The sequence below is a fragment of the Bison bison genome, unplaced genomic scaffold, assembly GCF_000754665.1.
Source record: "Bison bison bison isolate TAMUID 2011002044 unplaced genomic scaffold, Bison_UMD1.0 scf7180017864048, whole genome shotgun sequence".
Lineage (NCBI taxonomy): Eukaryota > Metazoa > Chordata > Mammalia > Artiodactyla > Bovidae > Bison > Bison bison.
In genome coordinates this window covers 6,894,628-6,906,116 of record NW_011494620.1, presented here as the reverse complement: position 1 = coordinate 6,906,116, position 11,489 = coordinate 6,894,628, and the positions used below count along the sequence as shown (strand labels likewise).

At 39.4% G+C, this 11,489-nt stretch overlaps 1 protein-coding gene across 1 annotated transcript in view; it reads right to left on the bottom strand.

The window, feature by feature from the left end:
• KPNA3 (karyopherin alpha 3 (importin alpha 4)) overlaps window positions 1–11,489 on the bottom strand; it is a 48,113-nt gene that overhangs the window by 26,650 nt on the left and 9,974 nt on the right. The window lies entirely within an intron of this gene.

Genomic DNA, 11,489 nt, shown 5'->3' with positions numbered 1-11,489 from the left:
TCATGGCATCCGGTCCCATCACTTCATGGGAAATAGATGGGGAAACAGTGCAAACAGTGTCAGACTTTATTTTTGGGGGCTCCAAAATCACTGCAGATGGTGACTGCAGCCATGAAATTAAAAGACACTTATACTCCTTGGAAGGAAAGTTATGACCAACCTAGATAGCATATTCAAAAGCAGAGACATTACTTTGCCAACCAAGGTCCATCTAGTCAAGCCTATGGTTTTTCCTGTGGTCATGTATGGATGTGAGAGTTGGACTGTGAAGAAGGCTGAGCGCCAAAGAATTGATGCTTTTGAACTGTGGTGTTGCAGAAGACTCCGACAGAGGATTAGATGGCTGGATGGCATCACGGACTCGATGGACGTGAGTCTGAGTAAACTCTGGGAGTTGGTGATGGACAGGGAGGCCTGGTGTGCTGCGATTCATGGGGTCGCAAAGAGTTGGACATGACTGAGCGACTGAACTGAACTGAACTGAACTGATTACAAATCAATGACAGGCCACATTCTGGATTTGGTAACAAAATTAACTGGTTTAAAGGCCAGCACTCTTACACAGACACAATTTATTAGGCAGCAACTGTTTTCACCAATACTGTGCTTCCTAATTTGTAATAAAGATTCAAATTTTAAATTATTATGCTGCTGCTGCTAAGTTGCATCAGTTGTGTCCGACTCTGTGCGACCCCACAGACGGCAGCCCACCAGGCTCCTGTGTCCCTGGGATTCTCCAGGCAAGAATACTGGAGTAGGTTGCGATTTCCTTCTCTTATTATAAAGGTCTAGCAAATATATTTCAACCAGTATACTAGCTTTCATCAACTTACTGCTAATGGTTGCCTGAAGCAATGCATTTTTTAAGAAGCCAGCTTAATGAGGGTTTATTGCTCAAATGTTAAGATTTGTATGTATCCCACTTATTGGGAGTGCAGGAATGGGAACTCACTAGCAAAAATGTCATCTACTTGCTATTACCTCAGTTTTAAACTCTTATTTCTACATTTTATGGGATTTGAACTCTTTGTAATGGCAGTGTGCCATTTTACCTAATATATAACTGGGTAAATGACAATTTTTCTTTTTTTTAGTTTGTCTACAGAATTAAGTAAAAATAGATAAAAAGACTATGATATCTAAGATTCTTTTCAATTTAAAACTTTCAAGGCTTTACCTTCTGGTCTTCAATATTTACACAAGAGTTTGATTACAACAGAAAGGTACTGAAGATGTATTAATACTGATGCTAAAACTCAGATCAATTAGAAAAACTAGAGACAGATGAGGCTTACTGGGTTATATGCATGATATTTACTTTTGCGCTATGTATAAGTAACAATGTTTAAACTAGATATTTACAGGTATGTTAATGCTTAAGAGATTACCAACTTCAAATTATATCACAGCACATTTTAGTATGTACTCAAATAATTAATTCTACATTATTTTCAAATTGATGCATCTCACAAATATGAAAATAATGCACTGATATTTTATAGTCTCAAGTGGCTCCCCACAGAATACTTACTAATTTACAGAGAGAAAACTGGGCAGATAAATGTCCTGATCAAACGGCAAAGATTATAATCGAGTAAAGAAAAAATATGTATAACTCAGGGAATTCTACTCAAAATTCTGTAATGGCCTATATGGGGGAAAATAAAATCTTAAACAGCAAATATATCTCTTCAAGAAAATTAGTGATACCAAGGGAACATTTCATGAAAAGATGGGCACAATAAAGGACAGAAACCTAATGGACTTAACAGAAGGCGAAGACAGGAAGAAGAGGTGGCAAGAAAACACAGAAGAACTATACAAAAAAGATCTTCATGACCCAGATAACAACAATGGTGTGATCACTCATCTAGAGACAGACATCCTGGAATGTGAAGTCAAGTGGTCCTTAGGAAGCTTCACTATGAACAAAGCCAGTGAAGGTGATGGAATTCCACTTGAGCTATTTCAAATCCTAAAAGATGATGCTGTGAAAGTGCTGCACTCAATATGCCAGCAAATTTGGAAAACTCAGCAGTGGCCACAGGACTGGAAAAGGTCAGTTTTCATTCCAATCCCAAAGAAAGGCAATGCCAAAGAATGATTAAACTACTGCACAACTGCACTCATCTCACACACTAGTAAAGTAATGCTCAAAATTCCCCAAGCCAGGCTTCAAAAGTACGTGAACTGTGAACTTCCAGATGTTCAAGTTGGATTTAGAAAAGGCAGAGGAACCAGAGGTCAAATTGCCAACATCCACTGGATCATTGAAAAAGACAGAGAGAGAGTTCTAGAAAAACATCTATTTCTGCTTTATTGACTATGCCAAAGTCTTTAACTATGCAGATCACAACAAACTGTGGAAAATTCTGAAAGAGATGGGAATACCAGACCACCTGACCTGCCTCCTGAGAAATCCCTACACAGGTCAAGAACCAACAGTTAGAACTGGACATGGAACAACAGACTGGTTCCAAATCGGGAAAGGAGTGTGTCAAGGCTGTATATTGTTATCATGCTTATTTAACTCATACGCAGAGTATATCATGCAAAATGCCAGGCTGGATGGAGCACAAGCTGGAATCAAGACTGCCGGGGAAAATATCAACAACCTCAGATATGCAGATGACATGACCCATGTGGCAGAAAATGAAGAGGAACTAAAGAGCCTCTTGATGAAAGTGAAAGAGGAGAGTGAAAAAGTTGGCTTAAAACTCAACATTCAGAAAACTAAGATTATGGCATCCGATCCCATCACTTCATGGCAAATAGATGGGGAAACAATGGAAACAGTGACAGACTTTATTTTGGGGGGGCTCCAAAATCACTGCAGATGGTGACTGCAGCCATGAAATCAAGAGACGCTTGCTCCGTGGAAGAAAAGCTATGACCAACCTAGACAGCATATTGAAAAGCAGAGATATTACTTTGCCAACAAAGGTCCGTCTAGTCAAAGCTATGGTTTTTCCAGTGGTCACGTACAGATGTAAGAGTTGAACTATAAAGAAAGCTAAGTGCCGAAGAATTGATGCTTTTGAACTGTGATGTTGGGGAAGACTCTTGAGAGTCCCTTGGACTGCAAGGAGATCCAACCAGTCCATCCTAAAGGAAATCAGTCCTGAACACTGATTGGAAGGACTGATACTGAATCTTAAGCTCTAATACTTTGGCCACCTGATGTGAAGAACTGGCTCACTGGAAAAGACCCTGATGCTGGGAAAGACTGAAGGCGGGAGGAGAAGGGGACAACAGAGGATGAGATGGTTGGATGGCATGACTGACTCGATGGACATGAGTTTGAGCAAGCACAGGGAAGTCAGGCGTGCTGCAGTCAATGGGGTTGCAGTGTCTGACACGACTGAGAGACTGAACTGAACTGACAGTTGATTTACAATGTTGTGTTAGTTTCAGGTATACAGCAAAGTGAATCAGCTATCAGTTGCTTCTCCTCCTGCCTTCAATCTTTCCCAGCATCAGGGTCTTTTCCAATGAGCCAGTTCTTCGCATCAGGTGGCCAAAGCATTGGAGCTTCAGATTCAGCATCAGTCCTCTAGTGAATATTCAGGACTGATTTCCTTTAGGATTGACAGGTTTGATCTCCTTGCAGGCCAAGAAAAAGAAATTTTTTTTAATTTCAAATACAGTTTAAAAGGAAAAAACAGTAAATGAAAATCAACACAGTATGCCTTCTCATCCATGTACTGAGAAAACAGTATCATCTTGGTGGTACTCCTGGGCAAAATAATAGTAGTAATAACAACCATCTGAGAAAAGTCAGACAAACCTAAATTGGCCATTCTATTAAAAAATCAGTCTATATATTCAAATACACTGTCACGAAAGATACAGACTGAAGAACTACTGGATCAAAGGAGACTTAAAAGACGATATAACTAATTGCAATGTCTAATCCTAGACTGGATCTTCGATTTATAAAAGAATATTATTGGAAAAAGCTAGCAAAGTATGAGTGACAGTCTATGGATTAGATAAAAATTTATGTGAACTTGAAAAAAGAACTGTGGTTACACTGGAAGATATATGAAAATAATGTACTAAGGGTGTAAGGGGGCACCATGCCACAACTTAACTGGTTGGGGGGGTTATATAAATATATATATTTATTTATCAGGGAGAAAGTAAGAATAAGGCAAATATGGGAAAATGCCAAGAATCAAGGAAGCTGGGTGCTGAGTGCTGTATGTTTTTGGTACTATTCTTGAAACTCTGAATTTCAAACTGCAAGTATGAAATTTTTTCCAAATTAAAAATGTACGCTTTTCACTTTGTGACTTACAACACAGTTAACCCTAAAATCCATTATTGTTTGTTATTCAGTCACTAAGTTGTGTCTGTCTCTCGGCGACCCCATGGACTGCAGCACACCAGGCTTCCCTGTCTTCCACTATCTTCTGGAGTTTAAGTTCATGTCCATGGAGTGAGTGATGCCATCTAACCATCTCATCCTTTGCTGCCCTCTTCTCCTTTTGCTTCCAATCTTCCCCAGCATTAGGATCTTTACCAATGAGTCGGCTCTCGGCATCATGTGGCCAAAGTATTGGAGCTTCAGCTTCAAGCATAAGTCCTTCCAATGAATATTCATCAGATATTTAGGACTGACTGGTGTGATCTCCCTGCTGTCCAAAGGACTCCAAGGGTCTTCTCCAGCACTACAATTCTAAACCATCAATTCTCTGACATTCAAGTTATTTTTATGGTTCAACTCTCACATCTGTACCTGACTACTGGGAAAACCATAGGTTTTTTGACTATATGGACCTTTGTTGGAAAAGCAATGTCTCTGTTTTTTAATATAGTGTCTAGGTTTGTCATAGCTTTCTTTCCAAGAAGTAAGTGTCTTCTAATTTCATGGCTGTAGTCATCATCTGCAGTGATTTTGGAGCCCAAAAAATTGACATCAAATTGCCAATATTCGTTGGATCATAGAGAAAGCAAGGGAATTCCAGAAAAACATCTACTTGTGCTTCACTGACTACAAGAAAGCCTTTGACTGTGTAGCTCACAACAACATCTATTATATGGTAATTTTTAACACTTCTTGGAATTTAAGCCATTTAAAAAGTTTCAATACAGTTGACTGATTTGACAGATAAACAAAACAAAAATTATTCTAACCCTGATTCTATTTTCATCCTCTGTTTTCTCTAACTTTACCAGAGTCTGAATAATTAAGCTTCCGAAGGCCTTTCAGGGATCTTACTCCCCCTATTCCTCCTACTCTCCCAGGTATTTCAGGCACAAAAGTAATACAAAAGCATAAGCACAACTAAATCCTCCTCTGTACACAGATGCCCAATCCAGGATAGCATTTTACCATTATATATTATGTCTGCTGTAAGGAAGCTCCTTTCTAATTCTAATTTGCTAAATTTTCTTTTTCTTTTTCAGACACACATAGGTGCTCAATTTTATTAAACTGTGCTTTTTAAAAAAATCGATTGAAATGGCCACATAATTTTCTCCTTTCATCTATAAATGTGGTAAATTGTGAGTTTTTAATGTTAAACTCAGAACTTTTTAATGTTCAACTTATAACCTGGGATAAACCTGTCTTGGAATTTAAATATGTATGTATATTCATTACTGGATTCAATTTAATAATACTTTATGAGGGATTTTTTCCCACCTATGTTCATAAGTGAAACTGGCTTATATACATCTTTTCTCATGCTGTCTTTGCCTGGTACTTGGTGTTATGGTTTGTTAACCTTATAAAATGAGTTGAGAAATGTTCCCTCTACCTTCTCTGAAATCATTAAGGCTGAAATTGTCAGTCCCTTGAATGTTTGCTGGAGTTCTCTCTGTGAGTACTTTTTCTATTCAGGGCGATAAGAGAGGTTACACTTTTAGTTACTGATTTAATTAATTGTTTTAAAATCTATTCAGATTTTTAAATTTCTTCTTAAGTAAGCTGGGTAAATTATTTTAAATTTCTCCACTGAGAAATTGTTTGTTTCACCTAAGTTTTCAAATTTACTGGCATAAAATTGTTCATATTCAAATTGTGGTTGTTTTAGAAAATGATTATCATTCCCCTTCCCATATCCATGACTCTGGATAATCTGGTCCTGTATTTATTCCAGGTATGACCATGTAACTTGCTCTGGCAATGGACTTGAGTTTAGTAAATGAACTTGAAAAGCTTCTCCACATCCAAGCATGTCCTCTCTTGCTGCTTATGTAATTCTAGAGCCACCAGGTGAACAACTGTGAGCTTGCCTGTTGCAGGATGAGGCTATGCGGAAGACAACTAAGGTCTCAGTCAATAGTAAGAAACTTCTATGAGACCATCTTAGATCATCCAGTCACTAGCTAACCCACCAGCTGACCAGAGCTGAGTGAAGGAGCCCAAGCAGAGATCAGGTGAACTGGCCCAGACCAGAAGAACCACTCTGCCAACCCAAAGAATTGTCAGTGGAATAAAATGGCTATTTTGTTAATAAGCCACTAGGCTTCGGAGTGGTTCATTGTTGTTCGGTCATTAAGTCATGTCCGACTCTGAAACCCCATGGATAGAAGAAGCATGTCAGGCTTCCCTGTCCTTCACTATGTCCCAGTGTTTGGTCAAACTAATGTCCATTGAATTGGTGATGCCATCCAACCATCTCATCCTCTGTCACCCCCTTCTTCTCCTGCCCTCAATCTTTCCCAGCATCAATGTCTTCTCCAATGAGCTGGCTCTTCACATCACGTGGCCAAAGTACTGGAGCTTCAGCATTAATCTTTCCAACGAATATTCAGGGTTGATTTCCTTTAGGATTGACTGGTTTGATCTCCTTGCTAGCCAATGGACTCTCAAGAGTATTGTCATGCAGTAAAAACTAAGTGATGTGAAAGTGAAAGTGTTAGTTGCTCAGTCGTGTCCAATTCTTTGCAACCCCATGGACTGTAGCCCGCCAGTCTCCTCTATCCATAGAATTCTCCAGGCAAGAATACAGGAGTGGGTAGCCATTCCCTTCTCCAGGGGATCTATACTATGCAGGGAAGTAATGTACTAATATTTTTAAAAAATAATGCTACATATGAATTAACATGTCTTTTAAATTCTGTTCATTCCCCTCTACCTGCTATAAATTTCTCCTATAAAGGTAACTCTTCAATTCCACAGGTTCTGACATGTAACATCTTCCTATTGGTCATATATTGGTGTTAGTTAACTTCCATTAGGATTTCTTGATGCTCAAGGTATTGAGAAGTGCTTACTTTTCCCCAACAATTATGAGATTTTGGTAACTTTCTCATTCACTGATTTCTCATTTAATTGTTTCATGATCAGAGAACAAAGTCTGTACAACACTGAAATTAGCTGACATTTGCTTTATAACACAGTTTCCAAAACCTTTTCAGTACATAGCATAAGCCAAAAGCAATACCCAACAGTTTTCTTTATCAAATAGTTAGATCCAAACAAGTTAATAGTAATTTGGGAGGGGAAGTGTGCCAAGGCACGCATAAGTTTAAAGAAAATATCTTTATTTCACTTAGACAAAATATGTAATTGAAAAAAACACAGTGCAATCTAGTGGTCAAATTATGAACTATTTCAGTTCTGTGGTAATGAATGATTCTGTGGTATCTGAAATGTTAAGTGTCACTGTGTTTCTCATAAAAATTTAGAATATCCAAAGGTATTCCTCTGATTCACTAGAGTTCCATGGTACCTCCCGGCACAGTGCAGCAACTAAGGCTACATACTATTCACAAAAGCAATATTCAAATATGCATGTGCTTCATATGTGTATATTAGATATCTAATACTTCAAATTAAGTTATTTACCTATCTCTTATTAACTGGTGTATTTAAAAGTTCTCCAACAATGGACAAACTTCTCCTTGTGATTGTGTCAATTCTGGCTTACATTTATTAATATCTGGGCATACCCAAGTTTAGTGTTGTTATAGCTTCTCAGTTATAACAACTAAGGGATACAGAGGTCTGGGGTACTGCAGTCCATGGGGTCACAAAGAGTCGGACACAACTTAGTGACTGAACAACAGCTTCTTAGTAAGTTGCTTCTTTTATCAAGAATTAAGTAACAACCTTCATTGCCAAATTAAAATCATCTTAACAAAGTTCATTTTGGGCATCCTAGGGCATGAAATTATACTTTACTCTTAACAAAAAATATGTACAACCAAAGTTAAGATGATCAATCCATGGGCAGATTGCTGGTGATGTGATTAATCACCAAAACCAGCAACTTCAACTGTCCTTTTGCTTGTCACTTAGAGATCTTTACCCTCTTAGAGACTGTGCTATAGTAAGTTCAGCATCTATAAAAGGTATCTTTTTCTTTAATCAAGTGGGAGGGGAGCTCAGAGGATATGGAAACTGGCCTAGTTGCAATACCTACTTTATCTCCAAACACATACACACAGACTAGATCCATTTTAAAGTTCCTTTAGAAATCCATTATTAATCTGTTGCCTCATATATGTACTTAATACTTCTTAGATCTTCTGTTTTCTGACAACTGTTTGAACCACATGGAACGGCCACTTAGTACATCAAAAAACTTAAATATTTACATTAAGAGGCATTATAGCACAATGCTTAAAAACTCAGTTCTGCCATTTTTCAGCTAGAGACTGCCCCAGACTTGCCCGAGAGTGTCCAGGAGTCTCCAGCGGAGGCGTGGGTCAGCGGTGGCCTGCTGCAGGGTGGGCACTGACTGCAGGGGATGTTTGGAAGGAGGTCACCCATTATCTCCATTACTTCCACCATAGTTTGGCCTCAGGTCAAAAAACAGGGAGGAAACACAGCCCCACCCATCAACAAAAAACCGGATTAAAGATTTACTGAGCACGGCCTCACACATCTGAATGAGACCCAGTTTCCCCCTCAGTCAGTCTCTCCTATCAGGAAGTCTCTTATCTGTATCCAGCAGAGGGCAGAAAGAATGAAAACCACAATCACAGAAAACTAATTAATCTGATCACATGGACCACAGCCTTGTCTAACTCAATGAAACTACGAGCCATGCTGTGTAGGTCACCCAAGACGGTCGGATGTGGTCCACCGGAGAAGGGAATGGCAAATCACTTCAGTAGTCTTGCCTTGAGAAGCCCATAAGCAATATGTAAAGGCAAAAAGATATGACATTGAAAGATGAACTCCCCAGGTCGGTAGGTGCCCAATATGCTACTGGAAATCAGTGGAGAAATAACTCCAGAAAGAATGAAGAGACAGAGACAAAGAAAAAATAACGCCCAGTTGTGGATGTGACTGGTGATGGAAGGAAAGTCCAATGCTGTAAAGAGCAATACTGCATAGGAACCTGGAATGTTAGGTCCACGAATCAAAGTAAATTAGAAGTGGTCAAACAGGAGATGGCAAGAGTGAACATTGACATTTTACGAACCAGTGAACTAAAATGGACTGTAGTGGGTGAATTTAACTCCGATGACCATTGTATCTATTACTGTGGGCAAAAATCCCTTAGAAGAAATGGAGTAGCCCTCATAGTCAACAAAAGAGTCCAAAATGTAGTACTTGGATGCAATCTCAAAAACAACAGAATGATCTTTGTTCGTTTTCAAGGCAGATCATTCAGTATCACAGTGGTAGTGATGGTGGTGGTTTAGTCGCTAAGTTGTGTCCAACTCTCGCCATCCTACCAGGATCTACTGTCCATGGGATTCTCCAGGCAGGAATACTGGAGTGGGTTGCCATTTCCTTCTCCAGGGGATCTTCCCAATCCAGGAATTGAACCGGGACTCCTGCATTCCAGGCAGATGATAAATCAACTGAGCTATAAGGGCAGCCCAATATCACAGTAATCCAGGTCTATGCCCCAACTAGTAATGCTGAAGAAGCTGAAGTTGAATGGTTTGATGAAGACCTACAAGACCTTCTAGAACTAACACCCAAAAAAGATGTTCATTATAAGGGACTGGAATGCAAAAGTAGGAAGTCAAGAGATACCTGGAGTAACAGGCAAATTTGGCCTTCGACTAGAAAATGAAACAGGGCAAAGGCTAACAGAGTTTTGCCAAGAGAATGCACTGGTCACAGCAAACACCCTCTTCCAACAACAAAAGAGAAGACTCTACGTATGGGGATCACCAGATAATCAATACCAAAATCAGACTGATTATATTCTTTGCAGCCAAAGATAAGAGAAGCTCTATACAGTCAGCAAAAACAACACTGGGAGCTGACTGTGGCTCACATCATGAACCCCTTATTGCAAAATGAAAATGAAAGTGTTAGTTGCTCAGTTGTGTCCGACTCTGCGTCGTCCATGGAATTCTCCAGGTAAGAATAGTGGAGTGGGTTGTCATTTCCTTCTCCAGGTGATCTTCCCAACCCAGGAGTCGAACCCACGGCTCCTGCACTGAAGGCAGATTCTTTACTGACTGAGCTATGAGGGAAGCCCCAAGTCAGACTTAAACTGAAGAAAGTAGGGAAAACCACTAGACCATTCAGGAATGACCTAAATGAAATCTCTTACAAATATATGGAAGTCACAAATAGATTCAAGGGATTAGATCTAATAGACAGAGTGCCTGAAGAACTATGGACGGAGGTTTCGGACACTGTACAGGAGGCAGTGATCAAGACCATCTCCAAGAAAAAGAAAACCAAAAAGGCAAAATGGTTGTCTAAGGAGGCCTTACAAATTAGCTGAAAAAAGAAGAAAAACGAAAGACAAAGGAGAAAAGGAAAAAAGACAAATTTGAAAGCAGAGTTCTAAAGAATAGCAAGGAGAGAAAAGAAAGCTTTCCTCAGTGACCAATGCAAAGAAGTAGAGGAAAACAATAGAATGGGAAAGACTAGAGATCTCTTCAAGAATATTCGACATATTAGGGGAACATTTCACACAAAGATGGGCACAATAAAGGACAGAAACAGTATGGACTTAACACAAGGCGAAGACAGGAAGAAGAGGCGGCAAGAAAACACAGAAGAACTATACAAAAAAGATCTTCGTGACCCAGATAACAATGATGTCATTATTCACCTAGAGCCAGACATCCTGGAATGTGAAGTCAAGTGGGTCTTAGGAAGAATCACTATGAACAAAGCTAGTGGAGGTGATGGAATTCCACTTGAGCTATTTCAAATCCTAAAAGATGATGCTGTGAAAGTGCTGCACTCAATATGCCAGCAAATTTGGAAAACTCAGCAGTGGTCATAGGACTGGAAAAGGTCAGTTCTCATTCCAATCCCAAAGAAAGGCAATGCCAAAGAATGCTCAAACTACCACACAAATGCACTCATCTCACACACTAGTAAAGTGATGCTCAAAACCCTCCAAGCCAGGCTTCAACAGTACGTGAACCATGAATTTGCAGATGTTCAAGCTGGATTTAGAAAAGGCAGAGGAACCAGAGCTCAAATTGCCAACATCCACTGGATCATCGAAAAAGACAGAGGGTTCCAGAAAAACATCTATTTCTACTTTATTGACTATGCCAAAGCCTTTGACTGTGTGGATCACAACAAACTGTGGAAAATTCTG